Below are 26664 nucleotides of genomic sequence, written 5' to 3' on the forward strand. Positions count from 1 at the left end.
TCCCATGTGACAGGGGAGGAAATTGCTGCAGCAATGTGGACATTTCACATTTTTTATTTTCTACAGTCAAAGACAAACAGAATTATATAACTTTTCTATTCTGTTCAACTTTTGCCTATTGAACTATGTTAGGGAAGGATGTTGCACAAAGGACTCAAGTAACGCTATGACTCTGTTGAACAGTACTTTTTATGTGAGATAAGATTTTGCAATAAAAGATAAGATTCCCCCGTGAATGCAATCTCTTCTGCCAAAATGGAAAGCTCAACCTGGTACAGGTGGGTTGATGGTGTTATGCTTGTCAATCTGTACTCTGAAAACAGGGATCTAAGTACAAAGCTCAGTGGGACTTATCTAAACTTTACGATTTTTTTTCCATTCAGTTCTTAGAAGTATTAATTGGAAAAACATCTCATTTACTTATAAACTTGTACGTATCAACTTATATGTCTGTATCTCCCTATATATCGCTATATGTCTATGTATATTTATCGGAAAATATAAATATATACATTATAAAAATACATATAATTAATAGAGGTGAAAATAATGAACAGTTGTTGCCTCTCCGCATTTGAAACATGAGCTTCTTCTCCTTCCTCTTCTATATGTCCTGAAATTGAGATAGTCACTTTTTAATCAATTTTGATCTAACAACATAGTTGATTTGTACAAAGCATATCATACGATCTGTGAATAATTCTAAAAAAGAAAATTAGATCAGTACCTTTGAGGCCTCCAAGCAAAAGCTTATATTTCATGATTGCAGATCGACTGTTGAAAATCAGCATGAGAAATGTTTTATTTCACAATTTCCATACTAATATACAAAAAACATTTGTACTATCTGAATGATACCGTCATTGTGGTTCTCTAGGTTTGATTTAAGAACACATCTCTTTCAAAATGTGCTATGTTCGCCTTATCAATAGTGTGGAAATCTTCAAAAAGGAATGCTGGGAATCAGCCCTCTGAAATGCATTTGAGAAAAACAGGATAGGATTTTGTAATGTCGCACTATTTTGTGTAGGAATGTGATGTTATGTGTATTATAAAGTTCGTATTTCTGTAACTTGTTCAAGCTGTTGGACATTTTGAAAGGATTCAACATTTTTCTCTTTCAACCTACTGGTGTTGGATTGGAGCTATCAATAACAAAAGATGACAGAAATGTAAAAGGTCGAGATTAGTAAAATAGTACCTCAAAGAATTGGACTGGTACCTTTGCATGCAAAGTCCAAAGTGCCAACTGTTGCTCTTTGGAGCCACCCATGTGAGAGACAGAGAAATGGATGTAGTAGTTTGGAAATGTAGAATGTTTTAATATTCTTCAGTCAAATATGATCATTATTTTGTAAATTGCATTTCCTGATAAACGTTTGCACATTTAACACTGTTATGGAGAATGCAGCTGAAAAGAATCAAATCACATTATAGCTCTTTACACTATGAGCATTCAACTGAGATATCTTTTCATCAATGTAAGAAAAGCCCCCGCACTGATGCGCTCTCTTTTGTCTCAATGGAAAAATCCCTCATGTATGGCAGGGTTCCATGGTGTAATAGTTAGCACTCTGGACTCTGAATCCAGCGATCCGAGTTCAAATCTCGTGGGACCTGCTTGAATTATGAGATTTAATATTTCACTAATTTCTTAGAATTTGGACTTGGAAAAACATAACGTCAAAGTTTTATACTGAAACTTATCAACGTATAATTATGTATCTATGTACACATGGCTATATCCATCTAGATAGTGATAATACAATATAAAGAAATGAATTATTCATAAACATAAGTACTGAAGCTGAAAACTAAAAACTGTTCTTTCCCATCCACAATTTAAGCAAGAGGTTCTTTTCCTTTCTCATCTTTATGATCAGTAATAAGATAGTTCATTTTGCTGATTTCTTATCTGACAACATTCTTGACTTACACAGAGCATTTAATTGTGAATTTCTTTGAAAGAGGAATTCAGATTAATACATTTGACATGTCTTTCGAAAGATTCTACTTTGTGGTTATGGATCTACTTTAGAAAAACAGAGTGTAAATATCTGTGTGTCTTAATTTCAAGATTGTTATTTAAAAGTTCATCTCTTCTGTCCCCAAAATACACAATTTGATTCCTCAAGTTTTCTTTTAATGAAGGCTTTCCAATTAAAAAAGTTCCGTGTTCCCCTTATCAATAACAGTAAGATTTAAACAAGTAATATCTTGGATCAGCCTCTTGTGATGAGTTGAGAAAACAGAGTCAGCTCACAAAATATCTCATTATTTTGAGCCATTTTATTTCCATGTTTTCTAAAAGTTCTATCATTTGCTCACATCAAATAGACTTTAAAAATACAATCAATAAATCAATGTTTCACTCTACCCGTGTTAGATTTATGATATTTATGAATACACTTGACAGAAAAAGATTTGGTCATAAGTCATGAAAGTGGTCCCACCGAGATTTGAACTCGGATCCTTGGATTCAAAGTCCAAAGTGCTAACAATTTCACCATGGAACCTCCCATGTGACAGGGGAGGAAATTGCTGCAGCAATGTGGACATTTCACATTTTTTATTTTCTACAGTCAAAGACAAACAGAATTATATAACTTTTCTATTCTGTTCAACTTTTGCCTATTGAACTATGTTAGGGAAGGATGTTGCACAAAGGACTCAAGTAACGCTATGACTCTGTTGAACAGTACTTTTTATGTGAGATAAGATTTTGCAATAAAAGATAAGATTCCCCCGTGAATGCAATCTCTTCTGCCAAAATGGAAAGCTCAACCTGGTACAGGTGGGTTGATGGTGTTATGCTTGTCAATCTGGACTCTGAAAACAGGGATCTAAGTACAAAGCTCAGTGGGACTTATCTAAACTTTACGATTTTTTTTCCATTCAGTTCTTAGAAGTATTAATTGGAAAAACATCTCATTTACTTATAAACTTGTACGTATCAACTTATATGTATGTATCTCCCTATATATCGCTATATGTCTATGTATATTTATCGGAAAATATAAATATATACATTATAAAAATACATATAATTAATAGAGGTGAAAATAATGAACAGTTGTTGCCTCTCCGCATTTGAAACATGAGCTTCTTCTCCTTCCTCTTCTATATGTCCTGAAATTGAGATAGTCACTTTTTAATCAATTTTGATCTAACAACATAGTTGATTTGTACAAAGCATATCATACGATCTGTGAATAATTCTAAAAAAGAAAATTAGATCAGTACCTTTGAGGCCTCCAAGCAAAAGCTTATATTTCATGATTGCAGATCGACTGTTGAAAATCAGCATGAGAAATGTTTTATTTCACAATTTCCATACTAATATACAAAAAACATTTGTACTATCTGAATGATACCGTCATTGTGGTTCTCTAGGTTTGATTTAAGAACACATCTCTTTCAAAATGTGCTATGTTCGCCTTATCAATAGTGTGGAAATCTTCAAAAAGGAATGCTGGGAATCAGCCCTCTGAAATGCATTTGAGAAAAACAGGATAGGATTTTGTAATGTCGCACTATTTTGTGTAGGAATGTGATGTTATGTGTATTATAAAGTTCGTATTTCTGTAACTTGTTCAAGCTGTTGGACATTTTGAAAGGAGTCAACATTTGTCTCTTTCAACCTACTGGTGTTGGATTGGAGCTATCAATAACAAAAGATGACAGAAATGTAAAAGGTCGAGATTAGTAAAATAGTACCTCAAAGAATTGGACTGGTACCTTTGCATGCAAAGTCCAAAGTGCCAAGCGTTGCTCTTTGGAGCCACCCATGTGAGAGACAGAGAAATGGATGTAGTAGTTTGGAAATGTAGAATGTTTTAATATTCTTCAGTCAAATATGATCATTATTTTGTAAATTGCATTTCCTGATAAACGTTTGCACATTTAACACTGTTATGGAGAATGCAGCTGAAAAGAATCAAATCACATTATAGCTCTTTACACTATGAGCATTCAACTGAGATATCTTTTCATCAATGTAAGAAAAGCCCCCGCACTGATGCGCTCTCTTTTGTCTCAATGGAAAAATCCCTCATGTATGGCAGGGTTCCATGGTGTAATGGTTAGCACTCTGGACTCTGAATCCAGCGATCCGAGTTCAAATCTCGGTGGGACCTGCTTGAATTATGAGATTTAATATTTCACTAATTTCTTAGAATTTGGACTTGGAAAAACATAACGTCAAAGTTTTATACTGAAACTTATCAACGTATAAGTATGTATCTATGTACACATGGCTATATCCATCTAGATAGTGATAATACAATATAAAGAAATTAATTATTCATAAACATAAGTACTGAAGATGAAAACTAAAAACTGTTCTTTCCCATCCACAATTTAAGCAAGAGGTTCTTTTCCTTTCTCATCTTTATGATCAGTAATAAGATAGTTCATTTTGCTGATTTCTTATCTGACAACATTCTTGACTTACACAGAGCATTTAATTGTGAATTTCTTTGAAAGAGGAATTCAGATTAATACATTTGACATGTCTTTCGAAAGATTCTACTTTGTGGTTATGGATCTACTTTAGAAAAACAGAGTGTAAATATCTGTGTGTCTTAATTTCAAGATTGTTATTTAAAAGTTCATCTCTTCTGTCCCCAAAATACACAATTTGATTCCTCAAGTTTTCTTTTAATGAAGGCTTTCCAATTAAAAAAGTTCCGTGTTCCCCTTATCAATAACAGTAAGATTTAAACAAGTAATATCTTGGATCAGCCTCTTGTGATGAGTTGAGAAAACAGAGTCAGCTCACAAAATATCTCATTATTTTGAGCCATTTTATTTCCATGTTTTCTAAAAGTTCTATCATTTGCTCACATCAAATAGACTTTAAAAATACAATCAATAAATCAATGTTTCACTCTACCCGTGTTAGATTTATGATATTTATGAATACACTTGACAGAAAAAGATTTGGTCATGAGTCATGAAAGTGGTCCCACCGAGATTTGAACTCGGATCCTTGGATTCAAAGTCCAAAGTGCTAACAATTTCACCATGGAACCTCCCATGTGACAGGGGAGGAAATTGCTGCAGCAATGTGGACATTTCACATTTTTTATTTTCTACAGTCAAAGACAAACAGAATTATATAACTTTTCTATTCTGTTCAACTTTTGCCTATTGAACTATGTTAGGGAAGGATGTTGCACAAAGGACTCAAGTAACGCTATGACTCTGTTGAACAGTACTTTTTATGTGAGATAAGATTTTGCAATAAAAGATAAGATTCCCCCGTGAATGCAATCTCTTCTGCCAAAATGGAAAGCTCAACCTGGTACAGGTGGGTTGATGGTGTTATGCTTGTCAATCTGGACTCTGAAAACAGGGATCTAAGTACAAAGCTCAGTGGGACTTATCTAAACTTTACGATTTTTTTTCCATTCAGTTCTTAGAAGTATTAATTGGAAAAACATCTCATTTACTTATAAACTTGTACGTATCAACTTATATGTATGTATCTCCCTATATATCGCTATATGTCTATGTATATTTATCGGAAAATATAAATATATACATTATAAAAATACATATAATTAATAGAGGTGAAAATAATGAACAGTTGTTGCCTCTCCGCATTTGAAACATGAGCTTCTTCTCCTTCCTCTTCTATATGTCCTGAAATTGAGATAGTCACTTTTTAATCAATTTTGATCTAACAACATAGTTGATTTGTACAAAGCATATCATACGATCTGTGAATAATTCTAAAAAAGAAAATTAGATCAGTACCTTTGAGGCCTCCAAGCAAAAGCTTATATTTCATGATTGCAGATCGACTGTTGAAAATCAGCATGAGAAATGTTTTATTTCACAATTTCCATACTAATATACAAAAAACATTTGTACTATCTGAATGATACCGTCATTGTGGTTCTCTAGGTTTGATTTAAGAACACATCTCTTTCAAAATGTGCTATATTCGCCTTATCAATAGTGTGGAAATCTTCAAAAAGGAATGCTGGGAATCAGCCCTCTGAAATGCATTTGAGAAAAACAGGATAGGATTTTGTAATGTCGCACTATTTTGTGTAGGAATGTGATGTTATGTGTATTATAAAGTTCGTATTTCTGTAACTTGTTCAAGCTGTTGGACATTTTGAAAGGAGTCAACATTTGTCTCTTTCAACCTACTGGTGTTGGATTGGAGCTATCAATAACAAAAGATGACAGAAATGTAAAAGGTCGAGATTAGTAAAATAGTACCTCAAAGAATTGGACTGGTACCTTTGCATGCAAAGTCCAAAGTGCCAAGCGTTGCTCTTTGGAGCCACCCATGTGAGAGACAGAGAAATGGATGTAGTAGTTTGGAAATGTAGAATGTTTTAATATTCTTCAGTCAAATATGATCATTATTTTGTAAATTGCATTTCCTGATAAACGTTTGCACATTTAACACTGTTATGGAGAATGCAGCTGAAAAGAATCAAATCACATTATAGCTCTTTACACTATGAGCATTCAACTGAGATATCTTTTCATCAATGTAAGAAAAGCCCCCGCACTGATGCGCTCTCTTTTGTCTCAATGGAAAAATCCCTCATGTATGGCAGGGTTCCATGGTGTAATGGTTAGCACTCTGGACTCTGAATCCAGCGATCCGAGTTCAAATCTCGGTGGGACCTGCTTGAATTATGAGATATAATATTTCACTAATTTCTTAGAATTTGGACTTGGAAAAACATAACGTCAAAGTTTTATACTGAAACTTATCAACGTATAAGTATGTATCTATGTACACATGGCTATATCCATCTAGATAGTGATAATACAATATAAAGAAATGAATTATTCATAAACATAAGTACTGAAGCTGAAAACTAAAAACTGTTCTTTCCCATCCACAATTTAAGCAAGAGGTTCTTTTCCTTTCTCATCTTTATGATCAGTAATAAGATAGTTCATTTTGCTGATTTCTTATCTGACAACATTCTTGACTTACACAGTGCATTTAATTGTGAATTTCTTTGAAAGAGGAATTCAGATTAATACATTTGACATGTCTTTCGAAAGATTCTACTTTGTGGTTATGGATCTACTTTAGAAAAACAGAGTGTAAATATCTGTGTGTCTTAATTTCAAGATTGTTATTTAAAAGTTCATCTCTTCTGTCCCCAAAATACACAATTTGATTCCTCAAGTTTTCTTTTAATGAAGGCTTTCCAATTAAAAAAGTTCCGTGTTCCCCTTATCAATAACAGTAAGATTTAAACAAGTAATATCTTGGATCAGCCTCTTGTGATGAGTTGAGAAAACAGAGTCAGCTCACAAAATATCTCATTATTTTGAGCCATTTTATTTCCATGTTTTCTAAAAGTTCTATCATTTGCTCACATCAAATAGACTTTAAAAATACAATCAATAAATCAATGTTTCACTCTACCCGTGTTAGATTTATGATATTTATGAATACACTTGACAGAAAAAGATTTGGTCATAAGTCATGAAAGTGGTCCCACCGAGATTTGAACTCGGATCCTTGGATTCAAAGTCCAAAGTGCTAACCATTTCACCATGGAACCTCCCATGTGACAGGGGAGGAAATTGCTGCAGCAATGTGGACATTTCACATTTTTTATTTTCTACAGTCAAAGACAAACAGAATTATATAACTTTTCTATTCTGTTCAACTTTTGCCTATTGAACTATGTTAGGGAAGGATGTTGCACAAAGGACTCAAGTAACGCTATGACTCTGTTGAACAGTACTTTTTATGTGAGATAAGATTTTGCAATAAAAGATAAGATTCCCCCGTGAATGCAATCTCTTCTGCCAAAATGGAAAGCTCAACCTGGTACAGGTGGGTTGATGGTGTTATGCTTGTCAATCTGGACTCTGAAAACAGGGATCTAAGTACAAAGCTCAGTGGGACTTATCTAAACTTTACGATTTTTTTTCCATTCAGTTCTTAGAAGTATTAATTGGAAAAACATCTCATTTACTTATAAACTTGTACGTATCAACTTATATGTATGTATCTCCCTATATATCGCTATATGTCTATGTATATTTATCGGAAAATATAAATATATACATTATAAAAATACATATAATTAATAGAGGTGAAAATAATGAACAGTTGTTGCCTCTCCGCATTTGAAACATGAGCTTCTTCTCCTTCCTCTTCTATATGTCCTGAAATTGAGATAGTCACTTTTTAATCAATTTTGATCTAACAACATAGTTGATTTGTACAAAGCATATCATACGATCTGTGAATAATTCTAAAAAAGAAAATTAGATCAGTACCTTTGAGGCCTCCAAGCAAAAGCTTATATTTCATGATTGCAGATCGACTGTTGAAAATCAGCATGAGAAATGTTTTATTTCACAATTTCCATACTAATATACAAAAAACATTTGTACTATCTGAATGATACCGTCATTGTGGTTCTCTAGGTTTGATTTAAGAACACATCTCTTTCAAAATGTGCTATGTTCGCCTTATCAATAGTGTGGAAATCTTCAAAAAGGAATGCTGGGAATCAGCCCTCTGAAATGCATTTGAGAAAAACAGGATAGGATTTTGTAATGTCGCACTATTTTGTGTAGGAATGTGATGTTATGTGTATTATAAAGTTCGTATTTCTGTAACTTGTTCAAGCTGTTGGACATTTTGAAAGGAGTCAACATTTGTCTCTTTCAACCTACTGGTGTTGGATTGGAGCTATCAATAACAAAAGATGACAGAAATGTAAAAGGTCGAGATTAGTAAAATAGTACCTCAAAGAATTGGACTGGTACCTTTGCATGCAAAGTCCAAAGTGCCAAGCGTTGCTCTTTGGAGCCACCCATGTGAGAGACAGAGAAATGGATGTAGTAGTTTGGAAATGTAGAATGTTTTAATATTCTTCAGTCAAATATGATCATTATTTTGTAAATTGCATTTCCTGATAAACGTTTGCACATTTAACACTGTTATGGAGAATGCAGCTGAAAAGAATCAAATCACATTATAGCTCTTTACACTATGAGCATTCAACTGAGATATCTTTTCATCAATGTAAGAAAAGCCCCCGCACTGATGCGCTCTCTTTTGTCTCAATGGAAAAATCCCTCATGTATGGCAGGGTTCCATGGTGTAATGGTTAGCACTCTGGACTCTGAATCCAGCGATCCGAGTTCAAATCTCGGTGGGACCTGCTTGAATTATGAGATATAATATTTCACTAATTTCTTAGAATTTGGACTTGGAAAAACATAACGTCAAAGTTTTATACTGAAACTTATCAACGTATAAGTATGTATCTATGTACACATGGCTATATCCATCTAGATAGTGATAATACAATATAAAGAAATGAATTATTCATAAACATAAGTACTGAAGCTGAAAACTAAAAACTGTTCTTTCCCATCCACAATTTAAGCAAGAGGTTCTTTTCCTTTCTCATCTTTATGATCAGTAATAAGATAGTTCATTTTGCTGATTTCTTATCTGACAACATTCTTGACTTACACAGTGCATTTAATTGTGAATTTCTTTGAAAGAGGAATTCAGATTAATACATTTGACATGTCTTTCGAAAGATTCTACTTTGTGGTTATGGATCTACTTTAGAAAAACAGAGTGTAAATATCTGTGTGTCTTAATTTCAAGATTGTTATTTAAAAGTTCATCTCTTCTGTCCCCAAAATACACAATTTGATTCCTCAAGTTTTCTTTTAATGAAGGCTTTCCAATTAAAACAGTTCCGTGTTCCCCTTATCAATAACAGTAAGATTTAAACAAGTAATATCTTGGATCAGCCTCTTGTGATGAGTTGAGAAAACAGAGTCAGCTCACAAAATATCTCATTATTTTGAGCCATTTTATTTCCATGTTTTCTAAAAGTTCTATCATTTGCTCACATCAAATAGACTTTAAAAATACAATCAATAAATCAATGTTTCACTCTACCCGTGTTAGATTTATGATATTTATGAATACACTTGACAGAAAAAGATTTGGTCATGAGTCATGAAAGTGGTCCCACCGAGATTTGAACTCGGATCCTTGGATTCAAAGTCCAAAGTGCTAACCATTTCACCATGGAACCTCCCATGTGACAGGGGAGGAAATTGCTGCAGCAATGTGGACATTTCACATTTTTTATTTTCTACAGTCAAAGACAAACAGAATTATATAACTTTTCTATTCTGTTCAACTTTTGCCTATTGAACTATGTTAGGGAAGGATGTTGCACAAAGGACTCAAGTAACGCTATGACTCTGTTGAACAGTACTTTTTATGTGAGATAAGATTTTGCAATAAAAGATAAGATTCCCCCGTGAATGCAATCTCTTCTGCCAAAATGGAAAGCTCAACCTGGTACAGGTGGGTTGATGGTGTTATGCTTGTCAATCTGGACTCTGAAAACAGGGATCTAAGTACAAAGCTCAGTGGGACTTATCTAAACTTTACGATTTTTTTTCCATTCAGTTCTTAGAAGTATTAATTGGAAAAACATCTCATTTACTTATAAACTTGTACGTATCAACTTATATGTATGTATCTCCCTATATATCGCTATATGTCTATGTATATTTATCGGAAATATAAATATATACATTATAAAAATACATATAATTAATAGAGGTGAAAATAATGAACAGTTGTTGCCTCTCCGCATTTGAAACATGAGCTTCTTCTCCTTCCTCTTCTATATGTCCTGAAATTGAGATAGTCACTTTTTAATCAATTTTGATCTAACAACATAGTTGATTTGTACAAAGCATATCATACGATCTGTGAATAATTCTAAAAAAGAAAATTAGATCAGTACCTTTGAGGCCTCCAAGCAAAAGCTTATATTTCATGATTGCAGATCGACTGTTGAAAATCAGCATGAGAAATGTTTTATTTCACAATTTCCATACTAATATACAAAAAACATTTGTACTATCTGAATGATACCGTCATTGTGGTTCTCTAGGTTTGATTTAAGAACACATCTCTTTCAAAATGTGCTATGTTCGCCTTATCAATAGTGTGGAAATCTTCAAAAAGGAATGCTGGGAATCAGCCCTCTGAAATGCATTTGAGAAAAACAGGATAGGATTTTGTAATGTCGCACTATTTTGTGTAGGAATGTGATGTTATGTGTATTATAAAGTTCGTATTTCTGTAACTTGTTCAAGCTGTTGGACATTTTGAAAGGAGTCAACATTTGTCTCTTTCAACCTACTGGTGTTGGATTGGAGCTATCAATAACAAAAGATGACAGAAATGTAAAAGGTCGAGATTAGTAAAATAGTACCTCAAAGAATTGGACTGGTACCTTTGCATGCAAAGTCCAAAGTGCCAAGCGTTGCTCTTTGGAGCCACCCATGTGAGAGACAGAGAAATGGATGTAGTAGTTTGGAAATGTAGAATGTTTTAATATTCTTCAGTCAAATATGATCATTATTTTGTAAATTGCATTTCCTGATAAACGTTTGCACATTTAACACTGTTATGGAGAATGCAGCTGAAAAGAATCAAATCACATTATAGCTCTTTACACTATGAGCATTCAACTGAGATATCTTTTCATCAATGTAAGAAAAGCCCCCGCACTGATGCGCTCTCTTTTGTCTCAATGGAAAAATCCCTCATGTATGGCAGGGTTCCATGGTGTAATGGTTAGCACTCTGGACTCTGAATCCAGCGATCCGAGTTCAAATCTCGGTGGGACCTGCGTGAATTATGAGATATAATATTTCACTAATTTCTTAGAATTTGGACTTGGAAAAACATAACGTCAAAGTTTTATACTGAAACTTATCAACGTATAAGTATGTATCTATGTACACATGGCTATATCCATCTAGATAGTGATAATACAATATAAAGAAATGAATTATTCATAAACATAAGTACTGAAGCTGAAAACTAAAAACTGTTCTTTCCCATCCACAATTTAAGCAAGAGATTCTTTTCCTTTCTCATCTTTATGATCAGTAATAAGATAGTTCATTTTGCTGATTTCTTATCTGACAACATTCTTGACTTACACAGTGCATTTAATTGTGAATTTCTTTGAAAGAGGAATTCAGATTAATACATTTGACATGTCTTTCGAAAGATTCTACTTTGTGGTTATGGATCTACTTTAGAAAAACAGAGTGTAAATATCTGTGTGTCTTAATTTCAAGATTGTTATTTAAAAGTTCATCTCTTCTGTCCCCAAAATACACAATTTGATTCCTCAAGTTTTCTTTTAATGAAGGCTTTCCAATTAAAAAAGTTCCGTGTTCCCCTTATCAATAACAGTAAGATTTAAACAAGTAATATCTTGGATCAGCCTCTTGTGATGAGTTGAGAAAACAGAGTCAGCTCACAAAATATCTCATTATTTTGAGCCATTTTATTTCCATGTTTTCTAAAAGTTCTATCATTTGCTCACATCAAATAGACTTTAAAAATACAATCAATAAATCAATGTTTCACTCTACCCGTGTTAGATTTATGATATTTATGAATACACTTGACAGAAAAAGATTTGGTCATAAGTCATGAAAGTGGTCCCACCGAGATTTGAACTCGGATCCTTGGATTCAAAGTCCAAAGTGCTAACCATTTCACCATGGAACCTCCCATGTGACAGGGGAGGAAATTGCTGCAGCAATGTGGACATTTCACATTTTTTATTTTCTACAGTCAAAGACAAACAGAATTATATAACTTTTCTATTCTGTTCAACTTTTGCCTATTGAACTATGTTAGGGAAGGATGTTGCACAAAGGACTCAAGTAACGCTATGACTCTGTTGAACAGTACTTTTTATGTGAGATAAGATTTTGCAATAAAAGATAAGATTCCCCCGTGAATGCAATCTCTTCTGCCAAAATGGAAAGCTCAACCTGGTACAGGTGGGTTGATGGTGTTATGCTTGTCAATCTGGACTCTGAAAACAGGGATCTAAGTACAAAGCTCAGTGGGACTTATCTAAACTTTACGATTTTTTTTCCATTCAGTTCTTAGAAGTATTAATTGGAAAAACATCTCATTTACTTATAAACTTGTACGTATCAACTTATATGTATGTATCTCCCTATATATCGCTATATGTCTATGTATATTTATCGGAAATATAAATATATACATTATAAAAATACATATAATTAATAGAGGTGAAAATAATGAACAGTTGTTGCCTCTCCGCATTTGAAACATGAGCTTCTTCTCCTTCCTCTTCTATATGTCCTGAAATTGAGATAGTCACTTTTTAATCAATTTTGATCTAACAACATAGTTGATTTGTACAAAGCATATCATACGATCTGTGAATAATTCTAAAAAAGAAAATTAGATCAGTACCTTTGAGGCCTCCAAGCAAAAGCTTATATTTCATGATTGCAGATCGACTGTTGAAAATCAGCATGAGAAATGTTTTATTTCACAATTTCCATACTAATATACAAAAAACATTTGTACTATCTGAATGATACCGTCATTGTGGTTCTCTAGGTTTGATTTAAGAACACATCTCTTTCAAAATGTGCTATGTTCGCCTTATCAATAGTGTGGAAATCTTCAAAAAGGAATGCTGGGAATCAGCCCTCTGAAATGCATTTGAGAAAAACAGGATAGGATTTTGTAATGTCGCACTATTTTGTGTAGGAATGTGATGTTATGTGTATTATAACGTTCGTATTTCTGTAACTTGTTCAAGCTGTTGGACATTTTGAAAGGAGTCAACATTTGTCTCTTTCAACCTACTGGTGTTGGATTGGAGCTATCAATAACAAAAGATGACAGAAATGTAAAAGGTCGAGTTTAGTAAAATAGTACCTCAAAGAATTGGACTGGTACCTTTGCATGCAAAGTCCAAAGTGCCAAGCGTTGCTCTTTGGAGCCACCCATGTGAGAGACAGAGAAATGGATGTAGTAGTTTGGAAATGTAGAATGTTTTAATATTCTTCAGTCAAATATGATCATTATTTTGTAAATTGCATTTCCTGATAAACGTTTGCACATTTAACACTGTTATGGAGAATGCAGCTGAAAAGAATCAAATCACATTATAGCTCTTTACACTATGAGCATTCAACTGAGATATCTTTTCATCAATGTAAGAAAAGCCCCCGCACTGATGCGCTCTCTTTTGTCTCAATGGAAAAATCCCTCATGTATGGCAGGGTTCCATGGTGTAATGGTTAGCACTCTGGACTCTGAATCCAGCGATCCGAGTTCAAATCTCGGTGGGACCTGCTTGAATTATGAGATATAATATTTCACTAATTTCTTAGAATTTGGACTTGGAAAAACATAACGTCAAAGTTTTATACTGAAACTTATCAACGTATAAGTATGTATCTATGTACACATGGCTATATCCATCTAGATAGTGATAATACAATATAAAGAAATGAATTATTCATAAACATAAGTACTGAAGCTGAAAACTAAAAACTGTTCTTTCCCATCCACAATTTAAGCAAGAGGTTCTTTTCCTTTCTCATCTTTATGATCAGTAATAAGATAGTTCATTTTGCTGATTTCTTATCTGACAACATTCTTGACTTACACAGTGCATTTAATTGTGAATTTCTTTGAAAGAGGAATTCAGATTAATACATTTGACATGTCTTTCGAAAGATTCTACTTTGTGGTTATGGATCTACTTTAGAAAAACAGAGTGTAAATATCTGTGTGTCTTAATTTCAAGATTGTTATTTAAAAGTTCATCTCTTCTGTCCCCAAAATACACAATTTGATTCCTCAAGTTTTCTTTTAATGAAGGCTTTCCAATTAAAAAAGTTCCGTGTTCCCCTTATCAATAACAGTAAGATTTAAACAAGTAATATCTTGGATCAGCCTCTTGTGATGAGTTGAGAAAACAGAGTCAGCTCACAAAATATCTCATTATTTTGAGCCATTTTATTTCCATGTTTTCTAAAAGTTCTATCATTTGCTCACATCAAATAGACTTTAAAAATACAATCAATAAATCAATGTTTCACTCTACCCGTGTTAGATTTATGATATTTATGAATACACTTGACAGAAAAAGATTTGGTCATAAGTCATGAAAGTGGTCCCACCGAGATTTGAACTCGGATCCTTGGATTCAAAGTCCAAAGTGCTAACCATTTCACCATGGAACCTCCCATGTGACAGGGGAGGAAATTGCTGCAGCAATGTGGACATTTCACATTTTTTATTTTCTACAGTCAAAGACAAACAGAATTATATAACTTTTCTATTCTGTTCAACTTTTGCCTATTGAACTATGTTAGGGAAGGATGTTGCACAAAGGACTCAAGTAACGCTATGACTCTGTTGAACAGTACTTTTTATGTGAGATAAGATTTTGCAATAAAAGATAAGATTCCCCCGTGAATGCAATCTCTTCTGCCAAAATGGAAAGCTCAACCTGGAACAGGTGGGTTGATGGTGTTATGCTTGTCAATCTGGACTCTGAAAACAGGGATCTAAGTACAAAGCTCAGTGGGACTTATCTAAACTTTACGATTTTTTTCCATTCAGTTCTTAGAAGTATTAATTGGAAAAACATCTCATTTACTTATAAACTTGTACGTATCAACTTATATGTATGTATCTCCCTATATATCGCTATATGTCTATGTATATTTATCGGAAAATATAAATATATACATTATAAAAATACATATAATTAATAGAGGTGAAAATAATGAACAGTTGTTGCCTCTCCGCATTTGAAACATGAGCTTCTTCTCCTTCCTCTTCTATATGTCCTGAAATTGAGATAGTCACTTTTTAATCAATTTTGATCTAACAACATAGTTGATTTGTACAAAGCATATCATACGATCTGTGAATAATTCTAAAAAAGAAAATTAGATCAGTACCTTTGAGGCCTCCAAGCAAAAGCTTATATTTCATGATTGCAGATCGACTGTTGAAAATCAGCATGAGAAATGTTTTATTTCACAATTTCCATACTAATATACAAAAAACATTTGTACTATCTGAATGATACCGTCATTGTGGTTCTCTAGGTTTGATTTAAGAACACATCTCTTTCAAAATGTGCTATGTTCGCCTTATCAATAGTGTGGAAATCTTCAAAAAGGAATGCTGGGAATCAGCCCTCTGAAATGCATTTGAGAAAAACAGGATAGGATTTTGTAATGTCGCACTATTTTGTGTAGGAATGTGATGTTATGTGTATTATAAAGTTCGTATTTCTGTAACTTGTTCAAGCTGTTGGACATTTTGAAAGGAGTCAACATTTGTCTCTTTCAACCTACTGGTGTTGGATTGGAGCTATCAATAACAAAAGATGACAGAAATGTAAAAGGTCGAGATTAGTAAAATAGTACCTCAAAGAATTGGACTGGTACCTTTGCATGCAAAGTCCAAAGTGCCAAGCGTTGCTCTTTGGAGCCACCCATGTGAGAGACAGAGAAATGGATGTAGTAGTTTGGAAATGTAGAATGTTTTAATATTCTTCAGTCAAATATGATCATTATTTTGTAAATTGCATTTCCTGATAAACGTTTGCACATTTAACACTGTTATGGAGAATGCAGCTGAAAAGAATCAAATCACATTATAGCTCTTTACACTATGAGCATTCAACTGAGATATCTTTTCATCAATGTAAGAAAAGCCCCCGCACTGATGCGCTCTCTTTTGTCTCAATGGAAAAATCCCTCATGTATGGCAGGGTTCCATGGTGTAATGGTTAGCACTCTGGACTCTGAATCCAGCGATCCGAGTTCAAATCTCGGTGGGACCTGCTTGAATTATGAGATATAATATTTCACTAATTTCTTAGAATTTGGACTTGGAAAAACATAACGTCAAAGTTTTATACTGAAACTTATCAACGTATAAGTATGTATCTATGTACACATGGCTATATCCATCTAGATAGTGATAATACAATATAAAGAAATGAATTATTCATAAACATAAGTACTGAAGCTGAAAACTAAAAACTGTTCTTTCCCATCCACAATTTAAGCAAGAGGTTCTTTTCCTTTCTCATCTTTATGATCAGTAATAAGATAGTTCATTTTGCTGATTTCTTATCTGACAACATTCTTGACTTACACAGTGCATTTAATTGTGAATTTCTTTGAAAGAGGAATTCAGATTAATACATTTGACATGTCTTTCGAAAGATTCTACTTTGTGGTTATGGATCTACTTTAGAAAAACAGAGTGTAAATATCTGTGTGTCTTAATTTCAAGATTGTTATTTAAAAGTTCATCTCTTCTGTCCCCAAAATACACAATTTGATTCCTCAAGTTTTCTTTTAATGAAGGCTTTCCAATTAAAAAAGTTCCGTGTTCCCCTTATCAATAACAGTAAGATTTAAACAAGTAATATCTTGGATCAGCCTCTTGTGATGAGTTGAGAAAACAGAGTCAGCTCACAAAATATCTCATTATTTTGAGCCATTTTATTTCCATGTTTTCTAAAAGTTCTATCATTTGCTCACATCAAATAGACTTTAAAAATACAATCAATAAATCAATGTTTCACTCTACCCGTGTTAGATTTATGATATTTATGAATACACTTGACAGAAAAAGATTTGGTCATGAGTCATGAAAGTGGTCCCACCGAGATTTGAACTCGGATCCTTGGATTCAAAGTCCAAAGTGCTAACCATTTCACCATGGAACCTCCCATGTGACAGGGGAGGAAATTGCTGCAGCAATGTGGACATTTCACATTTTTTATTTTCTACAGTCAAAGACAAACAGAATTATATAACTTTTCTATTCTGTTCAACTTTTGCCTATTGAACTATGTTAGGGAAGGATGTTGCACAAAGGACTCAAGTAACGCTATGACTCTGTTGAACAGTACTTTTTATGTGAGATAAGATTTTGCAATAAAAGATAAGATTCCCCCGTGAATGCAATCTCTTCTGCCAAAATGGAAAGCTCAACCTGGTACAGGTGGGTTGATGGTGTTATGCTTGTCAATCTGGACTCTGAAAACAGGGATCTAAGTACAAAGCTCAGTGGGACTTATCTAAACTTTACGATTTTTTTTCCATTCAGTTCTTAGAAGTATTAATTGGAAAAACATCTCATTTACTTATAAACTTGTACGTATCAACTTATATGTATGTATCTCCCTATATATCGCTATATGTCTATGTATATTTATCGGAAATATAAATATATACATTATAAAAATACATATAATTAATAGAGGTGAAAATAATGAACAGTTGTTGCCTCTCCGCATTTGAAACATGAGCTTCTTCTCCTTCCTCTTCTATATGTCCTGAAATTGAGATAGTCACTTTTTAATCAATTTTGATCTAACAACATAGTTGATTTGTACAAAGCATATCATACGATCTGTGAATAATTCTAAAAAAGAAAATTAGATCAGTACCTTTGAGGCCTCCAAGCAAAAGCTTATATTTCATGATTGCAGATCGACTGTTGAAAATCAGCATGAGAAATGTTTTATTTCACAATTTCCATACTAATATACAAAAAACATTTGTACTATCTGAATGATACCGTCATTGTGGTTCTCTAGGTTTGATTTAAGAACACATCTCTTTCAAAATGTGCTATGTTCGCCTTATCAATAGTGTGGAAATCTTCAAAAAGGAATGCTGGGAATCAGCCCTCTGAAATGCATTTGAGAAAAACAGGATAGGATTTTGTAATGTCGCACTATTTTGTGTAGGAATGTGATGTTATGTGTATTATAAAGTTCGTATTTCTGTAACTTGTTCAAGCTGTTGGACATTTTGAAAGGAGTCAACATTTGTCTCTTTCAACCTACTGGTGTTGGATTGGAGCTATCAATAACAAAAGATGACAGAAATGTAAAAGGTCGAGATTAGTAAAATAGTACCTCAAAGAATTGGACTGGTACCTTTGCATGCAAAGTCCAAAGTGCCAAGCGTTGCTCTTTGGAGCCACCCATGTGAGAGACAGAGAAATGGATGTAGTAGTTTGGAAATGTAGAATGTTTTAATATTCTTCAGTCAAATATGATCATTATTTTGTAAATTGCATTTCCTGATAAACGTTTGCACATTTAACACTGTTATGGAGAATGCAGCTGAAAAGAATCAAATCACATTATAGCTCTTTACACTATGAGCATTCAACTGAGATATCTTTTCATCAATGTAAGAAAAGCCCCCGCACTGATGCGCTCTCTTTTGTCTCAATGGAAAAATCCCTCATGTATGGCAGGGTTCCATGGTGTAATGGTTAGCACTCTGGACTCTGAATCCAGCGATCCGAGTTCAAATCTCGGTGGGACCTGCGTGAATTATGAGATATAATATTTCACTAATTTCTTAGAATTTGGACTTGGAAAAACATAACGTCAAAGTTTTATACTGAAACTTATCAACGTATAAGTATGTATCTATGTACACATGGCTATATCCATCTAGATAGTGATAATACAATATAAAGAAATGAATTATTCATAAACATAAGTACTGAAGCTGAAAACTAAAAACTGTTCTTTCCCATCCACAATTTAAGCAAGAGATTCTTTTCCTTTCTCATCTTTATGATCAGTAATAAGATAGTTCATTTTGCTGATTTCTTATCTGACAACATTCTTGACTTACACAGTGCATTTAATTGTGAATTTCTTTGAAAGAGGAATTCAGATTAATACATTTGACATGTCTTTCGAAAGATTCTACTTTGTGGTTATGGATCTACTTTAGAAAAACAGAGTGTAAATATCTGTGTGTCTTAATTTCAAGATTGTTATTTAAAAGTTCATCTCTTCTGTCCCCAAAATACACAATTTGATTCCTCAAGTTTTCTTTTAATGAAGGCTTTCCAATTAAAAAAGTTCCGTGTTCCCCTTATCAATAACAGTAAGATTTAAACAAGTAATATCTTGGATCAGCCTCTTGTGATGAGTTGAGAAAACAGAGTCAGCTCACAAAATATCTCATTATTTTGAGCCATTTTATTTCCATGTTTTCTAAAAGTTCTATCATTTGCTCACATCAAATAGACTTTAAAAATACAATCAATAAATCAATGTTTCACTCTACCCGTGTTAGATTTATGATATTTATGAATACACTTGACAGAAAAAGATTTGGTCATAAGTCATGAAAGTGGTCCCACCGAGATTTGAACTCGGATCCTTGGATTCAAAGTCCAAAGTGCTAACCATTTCACCATGGAACCTCCCATGTGACAGGGGAGGAAATTGCTGCAGCAATGTGGACATTTCACATTTTTTATTTTCTACAGTCAAAGACAAACAGAATTATATAACTTTTCTATTCTGTTCAACTTTTGCCTATTGAACTATGTTAGGGAAGGATGTTGCACAAAGGACTCAAGTAACGCTATGACTCTGTTGAACAGTACTTTTTATGTGAGATAAGATTTTGCAATAAAAGATAAGATTCCCCCGTGAATGCAATCTCTTCTGCCAAAATGGAAAGCTCAACCTGGTACAGGTGGGTTGATGGTGTTATGCTTGTCAATCTGGACTCTGAAAACAGGGATCTAAGTACAAAGCTCAGTGGGACTTATCTAAACTTTACGATTTTTTTTCCATTCAGTTCTTAGAAGTATTAATTGGAAAAACATCTCATTTACTTATAAACTTGTACGTATCAACTTATATGTATGTATCTCCCTATATATCGCTATATGTCTATGTATATTTATCGGAAATATAAATATATACATTATAAAAATACATATAATTAATAGAGGTGAAAATAATGAACAGTTGTTGCCTCTCCGCATTTGAAACATGAGCTTCTTCTCCTTCCTCTTCTATATGTCCTGAAATTGAGATAGTCACTTTTTAATCAATTTTGATCTAACAACATAGTTGATTTGTACAAAGCATATCATACGATCTGTGAATAATTCTAAAAAAGAAAATTAGATCAGTACCTTTGAGGCCTCCAAGCAAAAGCTTATATTTCATGATTGCAGATCGACTGTTGAAAATCAGCATGAGAAATGTTTTATTTCACAATTTCCATACTAATATACAAAAAACATTTGTACTATCTGAATGATACCGTCATTGTGGTTCTCTAGGTTTGATTTAAGAACACATCTCTTTCAAAATGTGCTATGTTCGCCTTATCAATAGTGTGGAAATCTTCAAAAAGGAATGCTGGGAATCAGCCCTCTGAAATGCATTTGAGAAAAACAGGATAGGATTTTGTAATGTCGCACTATTTTGTGTAGGAATGTGATGTTATGTGTATTATAAAGTTCGTATTTCTGTAACTTGTTCAAGCTGTTGGACATTTTGAAAGGAGTCAACATTTGTCTCTTTCAACCTACTGGTGTTGGATTGGAGCTATCAATAACAAAAGATGACAGAAATGTAAAAGGTCGAGATTAGTAAAATAGTACCTCAAAGAATTGGACTGGTACCTTTGCATGCAAAGTCCAAAGTGCCAAGCGTTGCTCTTTGGAGCCACCCATGTGAGAGACAGAGAAATGGATGTAGTAGTTTGGAAATGTAGAATGTTTTAATATTCTTCAGTCAAATATGATCATTATTTTGTAAATTGCATTTCCTGATAAACGTTTGCACATTTAACACTGTTATGGAGAATGCAGCTGAAAAGAATCAAATCACATTATAGCTCTTTACACTATGAGCATTCAACTGAGATATCTTTTCATCAATGTAAGAAAAGCCCCCGCACTGATGCGCTCTCTTTTGTCTCAATGGAAAAATCCCTCATGTATGGCAGGGTTCCATGGTGTAATGGTTAGCACTCTGGACTCTGAATCCAGCGATCCGAGTTCAAATCTCGGTGGGACCTGCGTGAATTATGAGATATAATATTTCACTAATTTCTTAGAATTTGGACTTGGAAAAACATAACGTCAAAGTTTTATACTGAAACTTATCAACGTATAAGTATGTATCTATGTACACATGGCTATATCCATCTAGATAGTGATAATACAATATAAAGAAATGAATTATTCATAAACATAAGTACTGAAGCTGAAAACTAAAAACTGTTCTTTCCCATCCACAATTTAAGCAAGAGATTCTTTTCCTTTCTCATCTTTATGATCAGTAATAAGATAGTTCATTTTGCTGATTTCTTATCTGACAACATTCTTGACTTACACAGTGCATTTAATTGTGAATTTCTTTGAAAGAGGAATTCAGATTAATACATTTGACATGTCTTTCGAAAGATTCTACTTTGTGGTTATGGATCTACTTTAGAAAAACAGAGTGTAAATATCTGTGTGTCTTAATTTCAAGATTGTTATTTAAAAGTTCATCTCTTCTGTCCCCAAAATACACAATTTGATTCCTCAAGTTTTCTTTTAATGAAGGCTTTCCAATTAAAAAAGTTCCGTGTTCCCCTTATCAATAACAGTAAGATTTAAACAAGTAATATCTTGGATCAGCCTCTTGTGATGAGTTGAGAAAACAGAGTCAGCTCACAAAATATCTCATTATTTTGAGCCATTTTATTTCCATGTTTTCTAAAAGTTCTATCATTTGCTCACATCAAATAGACTTTAAAAATACAATCAATAAATCAATGTTTCACTCTACCCGTGTTAGATTTATGATATTTATGAATACACTTGACAGAAAAAGATTTGGTCATAAGTCATGAAAGTGGTCCCACCGAGATTTGAACTCGGATCCTTGGATTCAAAGTCCAAAGTGCTAACCATTTCACCATGGAACCTCCCATGTGACAGGGGAGGAAATTGCTGCAGCAATGTGGACATTTCACATTTTTTATTTTCTACAGTCAAAGACAAACAGAATTATATAACTTTTCTATTCTGTTCAACTTTTGCCTATTGAACTATGTTAGGGAAGGATGTTGCACAAAGGACTCAAGTAACGCTATGACTCTGTTGAACAGTACTTTTTATGTGAGATAAGATTTTGCAATAAAAGATAAGATTCCCCCGTGAATGCAATCTCTTCTGCCAAAATGGAAAGCTCAACCTGGTACAGGTGGGTTGATGGTGTTATGCTTGTCAATCTGGACTCTGAAAACAGGGATCTAAGTACAAAGCTCAGTGGGACTTATCTAAACTTTACGATTTTTTTTCCATTCAGTTCTTAGAAGTATTAATTGGAAAAACATCTCATTTACTTATAAACTTGTACGTATCAACTTATATGTATGTATCTCCCTATATATCGCTATATGTCTATGTATATTTATCGGAAATATAAATATATACATTATAAAAATACATATAATTAATAGAGGTGAAAATAATGAACAGTTGTTGCCTCTCCGCATTTGAAACATGAGCTTCTTCTCCTTCCTCTTCTATATGTCCTGAAATTGAGATAGTCACTTTTTAATCAATTTTGATCTAACAACATAGTTGATTTGTACAAAGCATATCATACGATCTGTGAATAATTCTAAAAAAGAAAATTAGATCAGTACCTTTGAGGCCTCCAAGCAAAAGCTTATATTTCATGATTGCAGATCGACTGTTGAAAATCAGCATGAGAAATGTTTTATTTCACAATTTCCATACTAATATACAAAAAACATTTGTACTATCTGAATGATACCGTCATTGTGGTTCTCTAGGTTTGATTTAAGAACACATCTCTTTCAAAATGTGCTATGTTCGCCTTATCAATAGTGTGGAAATCTTCAAAAAGGAATGCTGGGAATCAGCCCTCTGAAATGCATTTGAGAAAAACAGGATAGGATTTTGTAATGTCGCACTATTTTGTGTAGGAATGTGATGTTATGTGTATTATAAAGTTCGTATTTCTGTAACTTGTTCAAGCTGTTGGACATTTTGAAAGGAGTCAACATTTGTCTCTTTCAACCTACTGGTGTTGGATTGGAGCTATCAATAACAAAAGATGACAGAAATGTAAAAGGTCGAGTTTAGTAAAATAGTACCTCAAAGAATTGGACTGGTACCTTTGCATGCAAAGTCCAAAGTGCCAAGCGTTGCTCTTTGGAGCCACCCATGTGAGAGACAGAGAAATGGATGTAGTAGTTTGGAAATGTAGAATGTTTTAATATTCTTCAGTCAAATATGATCATTATTTTGTAAATTGCATTTCCTGATAAACGTTTGCACATTTAACACTGTTATGGAGAATGCAGCTGAAAAGAATCAAATCACATTATAGCTCTTTACACTATGAGCATTCAACTGAGATATCTTTTCATCAATGTAAGAAAAGCCCCCGCACTGATGCGCTCTCTTTTGTCTCAATGGAAAAATCCCTCATGTATGGCAGGGTTCCATGGTGTAATGGTTAGCACTCTGGACTCTGAATCCAGCGATCCGAGTTCAAATCTCGGTGGGACCTGCTTGAATTATGAGATATAATATTTCACTAATTTCTTAGAATTTGGACTTGGAAAAACATAACGTCAAAGTTTTATACTGAAACTTATCAACGTATAAGTATGTATCTATGTACACATGGCTATATCCATCTAGATAGTGATAATACAATATAAAGAAATGAATTATTCATAAACATAAGTACTGAAGCTGAAAACTAAAAACTGTTCTTTCCCATCCACAATTTAAGCAAGAGGTTCTTTTCCTTTCTCATCTTTATGATCAGTAATAAGATAGTTCATTTTGCTGATTTCTTATCTGACAACATTCTTGACTTACACAGTGCATTTAATTGTGAATTTCTTTGAAAGAGGAATTCAGATTAATACATTTGACATGTCTTTCGAAAGATTCTACTTTGTGGTTATGGATCTACTTTAGAAAAACAGAGTGTAAATATCTGTGTGTCTTAATTTCAAGATTGTTATTTAAAAGTTCATCTCTTCTGTCCCCAAAATACACAATTTGATTCCTCAAGTTTTCTTTTAATGAAGGCTTTCCAATTAAAAAAGTTCCGTGTTCCCCTTATCAATAACAGTAAGATTTAAACAAGTAATATCTTGGATCAGCCTCTTGTGATGAGTTGAGAAAACAGAGTCAGCTCACAAAATATCTCATTATTTTGAGCCATTTTATTTCCATGTTTTCTAAAAGTTCTATCATTTGCTCACATCAAATAGACTTTAAAAATACAATCAATAAATCAATGTTTCACTCTACCCGTGTTAGATTTATGATATTTATGAATACACTTGACAGAAAAAGATTTGGTCATAAGTCATGAAAGTGGTCCCACCGAGATTTGAACTCGGATCCTTGGATTCAAAGTCCAAAGTGCTAACCATTTCACCATGGAACCTCCCATGTGACAGGGGAGGAAATTGCTGCAGCAATGTGGACATTTCACATTTTTTATTTTCTACAGTCAAAGACAAACAGAATTATATAACTTTTCTATTCTGTTCAACTTTTGCCTATTGAACTATGTTAGGGAAGGATGTTGCACAAAGGACTCAAGTAACGCTATGACTCTGTTGAACAGTACTTTTTATGTGAGATAAGATTTTGCAATAAAAGATAAGATTCCCCCGTGAATGCAATCTCTTCTGCCAAAATGGAAAGCTCAACCTGGAACAGGTGGGTTGATGGTGTTATGCTTGTCAATCTGGACTCTGAAAACAGGGATCTAAGTACAAAGCTCAGTGGGACTTATCTAAACTTTACGATTTTTTTCCATTCAGTTCTTAGAAGTATTAATTGGAAAAACATCTCATTTACTTATAAACTTGTACGTATCAACTTATATGTATGTATCTCCCTATATATCGCTATATGTCTATGTATATTTATCGGAAAATATAAATATATACATTATAAAAATACATATAATTAATAGAGGTGAAAATAATGAACAGTTGTTGCCTCTCCGCATTTGAAACATGAGCTTCTTCTCCTTCCTCTTCTATATGTCCTGAAATTGAGATAGTCACTTTTTAATCAATTTTGATCTAACAACATAGTTGATTTGTACAAAGCATATCATACGATCTGTGAATAATTCTAAAAAAGAAAATTAGATCAGTACCTTTGAGGCCTCCAAGCAAAAGCTTATATTTCATGATTGCAGATCGACTGTTGAAAATCAGCATGAGAAATGTTTTATTTCACAATTTCCATACTAATATACAAAAAACATTTGTACTATCTGAATGATACCGTCATTGTGGTTCTCTAGGTTTGATTTAAGAACACATCTCTTTCAAAATGTGCTATGTTCGCCTTATCAATAGTGTGGAAATCTTCAAAAAGGAATGCTGGGAATCAGCCCTCTGAAATGCATTTGAGAAAAACAGGATAGGATTTTGTAATGTCGCACTATTTTGTGTAGGAATGTGATGTTATGTGTATTATAAAGTTCGTATTTCTGTAACTTGTTCAAGCTGTTGGACATTTTGAAAGGAGTCAACATTTGTCTCTTTCAACCTACTGGTGTTGGATTGGAGCTATCAATAACAAAAGATGACAGAAATGTAAAAGGTCGAGTTTAGTAAAATAGTACCTCAAAGAATTGGACTGGTACCTTTGCATGCAAAGTCCAAAGTGCCAAGCGTTGCTCTTTGGAGCCACCCATGTGAGAGACAGAGAAATGGATGTAGTAGTTTGGAAATGTAGAATGTTTTAATATTCTTCAGTCAAATATGATCATTATTTTGTAAATTGCATTTCCTGATAAACGTTTGCACATTTAACACTGTTATGGAGAATGCAGCTGAAAAGAATCAAATCACATTATAGCTCTTTACACTATGAGCATTCAACTGAGATATCTTTTCATCAATGTAAGAAAAGCCCCCGCACTG

General features: G+C 33.5%; 17 non-coding genes across 17 annotated transcripts; 9 read left to right on the forward strand and 8 right to left on the reverse strand.

The window, feature by feature from the left end:
- Window positions 1-4064: 4064 nt before the first annotated feature.
- Window positions 4065-4136, forward strand: TRNAQ-CUG (transfer RNA glutamine (anticodon CUG)). The gene has a single exon. It is a non-coding gene; the product is annotated as a tRNA-Gln (tRNA).
- Window positions 4137-6581: 2445 nt separating this feature from the next.
- TRNAQ-CUG (transfer RNA glutamine (anticodon CUG)) lies at window positions 6582-6653 on the forward strand. The gene has a single exon. It is a non-coding gene; the product is annotated as a tRNA-Gln (tRNA).
- An 825-nt stretch (window positions 6654-7478) lies between these two features.
- Window positions 7479-7550, reverse strand: TRNAQ-UUG (transfer RNA glutamine (anticodon UUG)). Its single transcript has one exon. It is a non-coding gene; the product is annotated as a tRNA-Gln (tRNA).
- A 1548-nt stretch (window positions 7551-9098) lies between these two features.
- Window positions 9099-9170, forward strand: TRNAQ-CUG (transfer RNA glutamine (anticodon CUG)). The gene has a single exon. It is a non-coding gene; the product is annotated as a tRNA-Gln (tRNA).
- An 825-nt stretch (window positions 9171-9995) lies between these two features.
- On the reverse strand, window positions 9996-10067 carry TRNAQ-UUG (transfer RNA glutamine (anticodon UUG)). The gene has a single exon. It is a non-coding gene; the product is annotated as a tRNA-Gln (tRNA).
- A 1547-nt stretch (window positions 10068-11614) lies between these two features.
- On the forward strand, window positions 11615-11686 carry TRNAQ-CUG (transfer RNA glutamine (anticodon CUG)). The gene has a single exon. It is a non-coding gene; the product is annotated as a tRNA-Gln (tRNA).
- An 825-nt stretch (window positions 11687-12511) lies between these two features.
- On the reverse strand, window positions 12512-12583 carry TRNAQ-UUG (transfer RNA glutamine (anticodon UUG)). Its single transcript has one exon. It is a non-coding gene; the product is annotated as a tRNA-Gln (tRNA).
- Window positions 12584-14130: 1547 nt separating this feature from the next.
- TRNAQ-CUG (transfer RNA glutamine (anticodon CUG)) lies at window positions 14131-14202 on the forward strand. Its single transcript has one exon. It is a non-coding gene; the product is annotated as a tRNA-Gln (tRNA).
- Window positions 14203-15027: 825 nt separating this feature from the next.
- Window positions 15028-15099, reverse strand: TRNAQ-UUG (transfer RNA glutamine (anticodon UUG)). Its single transcript has one exon. It is a non-coding gene; the product is annotated as a tRNA-Gln (tRNA).
- A 1547-nt stretch (window positions 15100-16646) lies between these two features.
- Window positions 16647-16718, forward strand: TRNAQ-CUG (transfer RNA glutamine (anticodon CUG)). Its single transcript has one exon. It is a non-coding gene; the product is annotated as a tRNA-Gln (tRNA).
- An 825-nt stretch (window positions 16719-17543) lies between these two features.
- On the reverse strand, window positions 17544-17615 carry TRNAQ-UUG (transfer RNA glutamine (anticodon UUG)). The gene has a single exon. It is a non-coding gene; the product is annotated as a tRNA-Gln (tRNA).
- A 1547-nt stretch (window positions 17616-19162) lies between these two features.
- Window positions 19163-19234, forward strand: TRNAQ-CUG (transfer RNA glutamine (anticodon CUG)). The gene has a single exon. It is a non-coding gene; the product is annotated as a tRNA-Gln (tRNA).
- Window positions 19235-20059: 825 nt separating this feature from the next.
- Window positions 20060-20131, reverse strand: TRNAQ-UUG (transfer RNA glutamine (anticodon UUG)). Its single transcript has one exon. It is a non-coding gene; the product is annotated as a tRNA-Gln (tRNA).
- Window positions 20132-21678: 1547 nt separating this feature from the next.
- TRNAQ-CUG (transfer RNA glutamine (anticodon CUG)) lies at window positions 21679-21750 on the forward strand. The gene has a single exon. It is a non-coding gene; the product is annotated as a tRNA-Gln (tRNA).
- Window positions 21751-22575: 825 nt separating this feature from the next.
- Window positions 22576-22647, reverse strand: TRNAQ-UUG (transfer RNA glutamine (anticodon UUG)). Its single transcript has one exon. It is a non-coding gene; the product is annotated as a tRNA-Gln (tRNA).
- Window positions 22648-24194: 1547 nt separating this feature from the next.
- Window positions 24195-24266, forward strand: TRNAQ-CUG (transfer RNA glutamine (anticodon CUG)). The gene has a single exon. It is a non-coding gene; the product is annotated as a tRNA-Gln (tRNA).
- Window positions 24267-25091: 825 nt separating this feature from the next.
- Window positions 25092-25163, reverse strand: TRNAQ-UUG (transfer RNA glutamine (anticodon UUG)). The gene has a single exon. It is a non-coding gene; the product is annotated as a tRNA-Gln (tRNA).
- Window positions 25164-26664: the final 1501 nt, after the last annotated feature.

Source organism: Lissotriton vulgaris, unplaced genomic scaffold, assembly GCF_964263255.1.
Source record: "Lissotriton vulgaris unplaced genomic scaffold, aLisVul1.2 SCAFFOLD_2159, whole genome shotgun sequence".
Lineage (NCBI taxonomy): Eukaryota > Metazoa > Chordata > Amphibia > Caudata > Salamandridae > Lissotriton > Lissotriton vulgaris.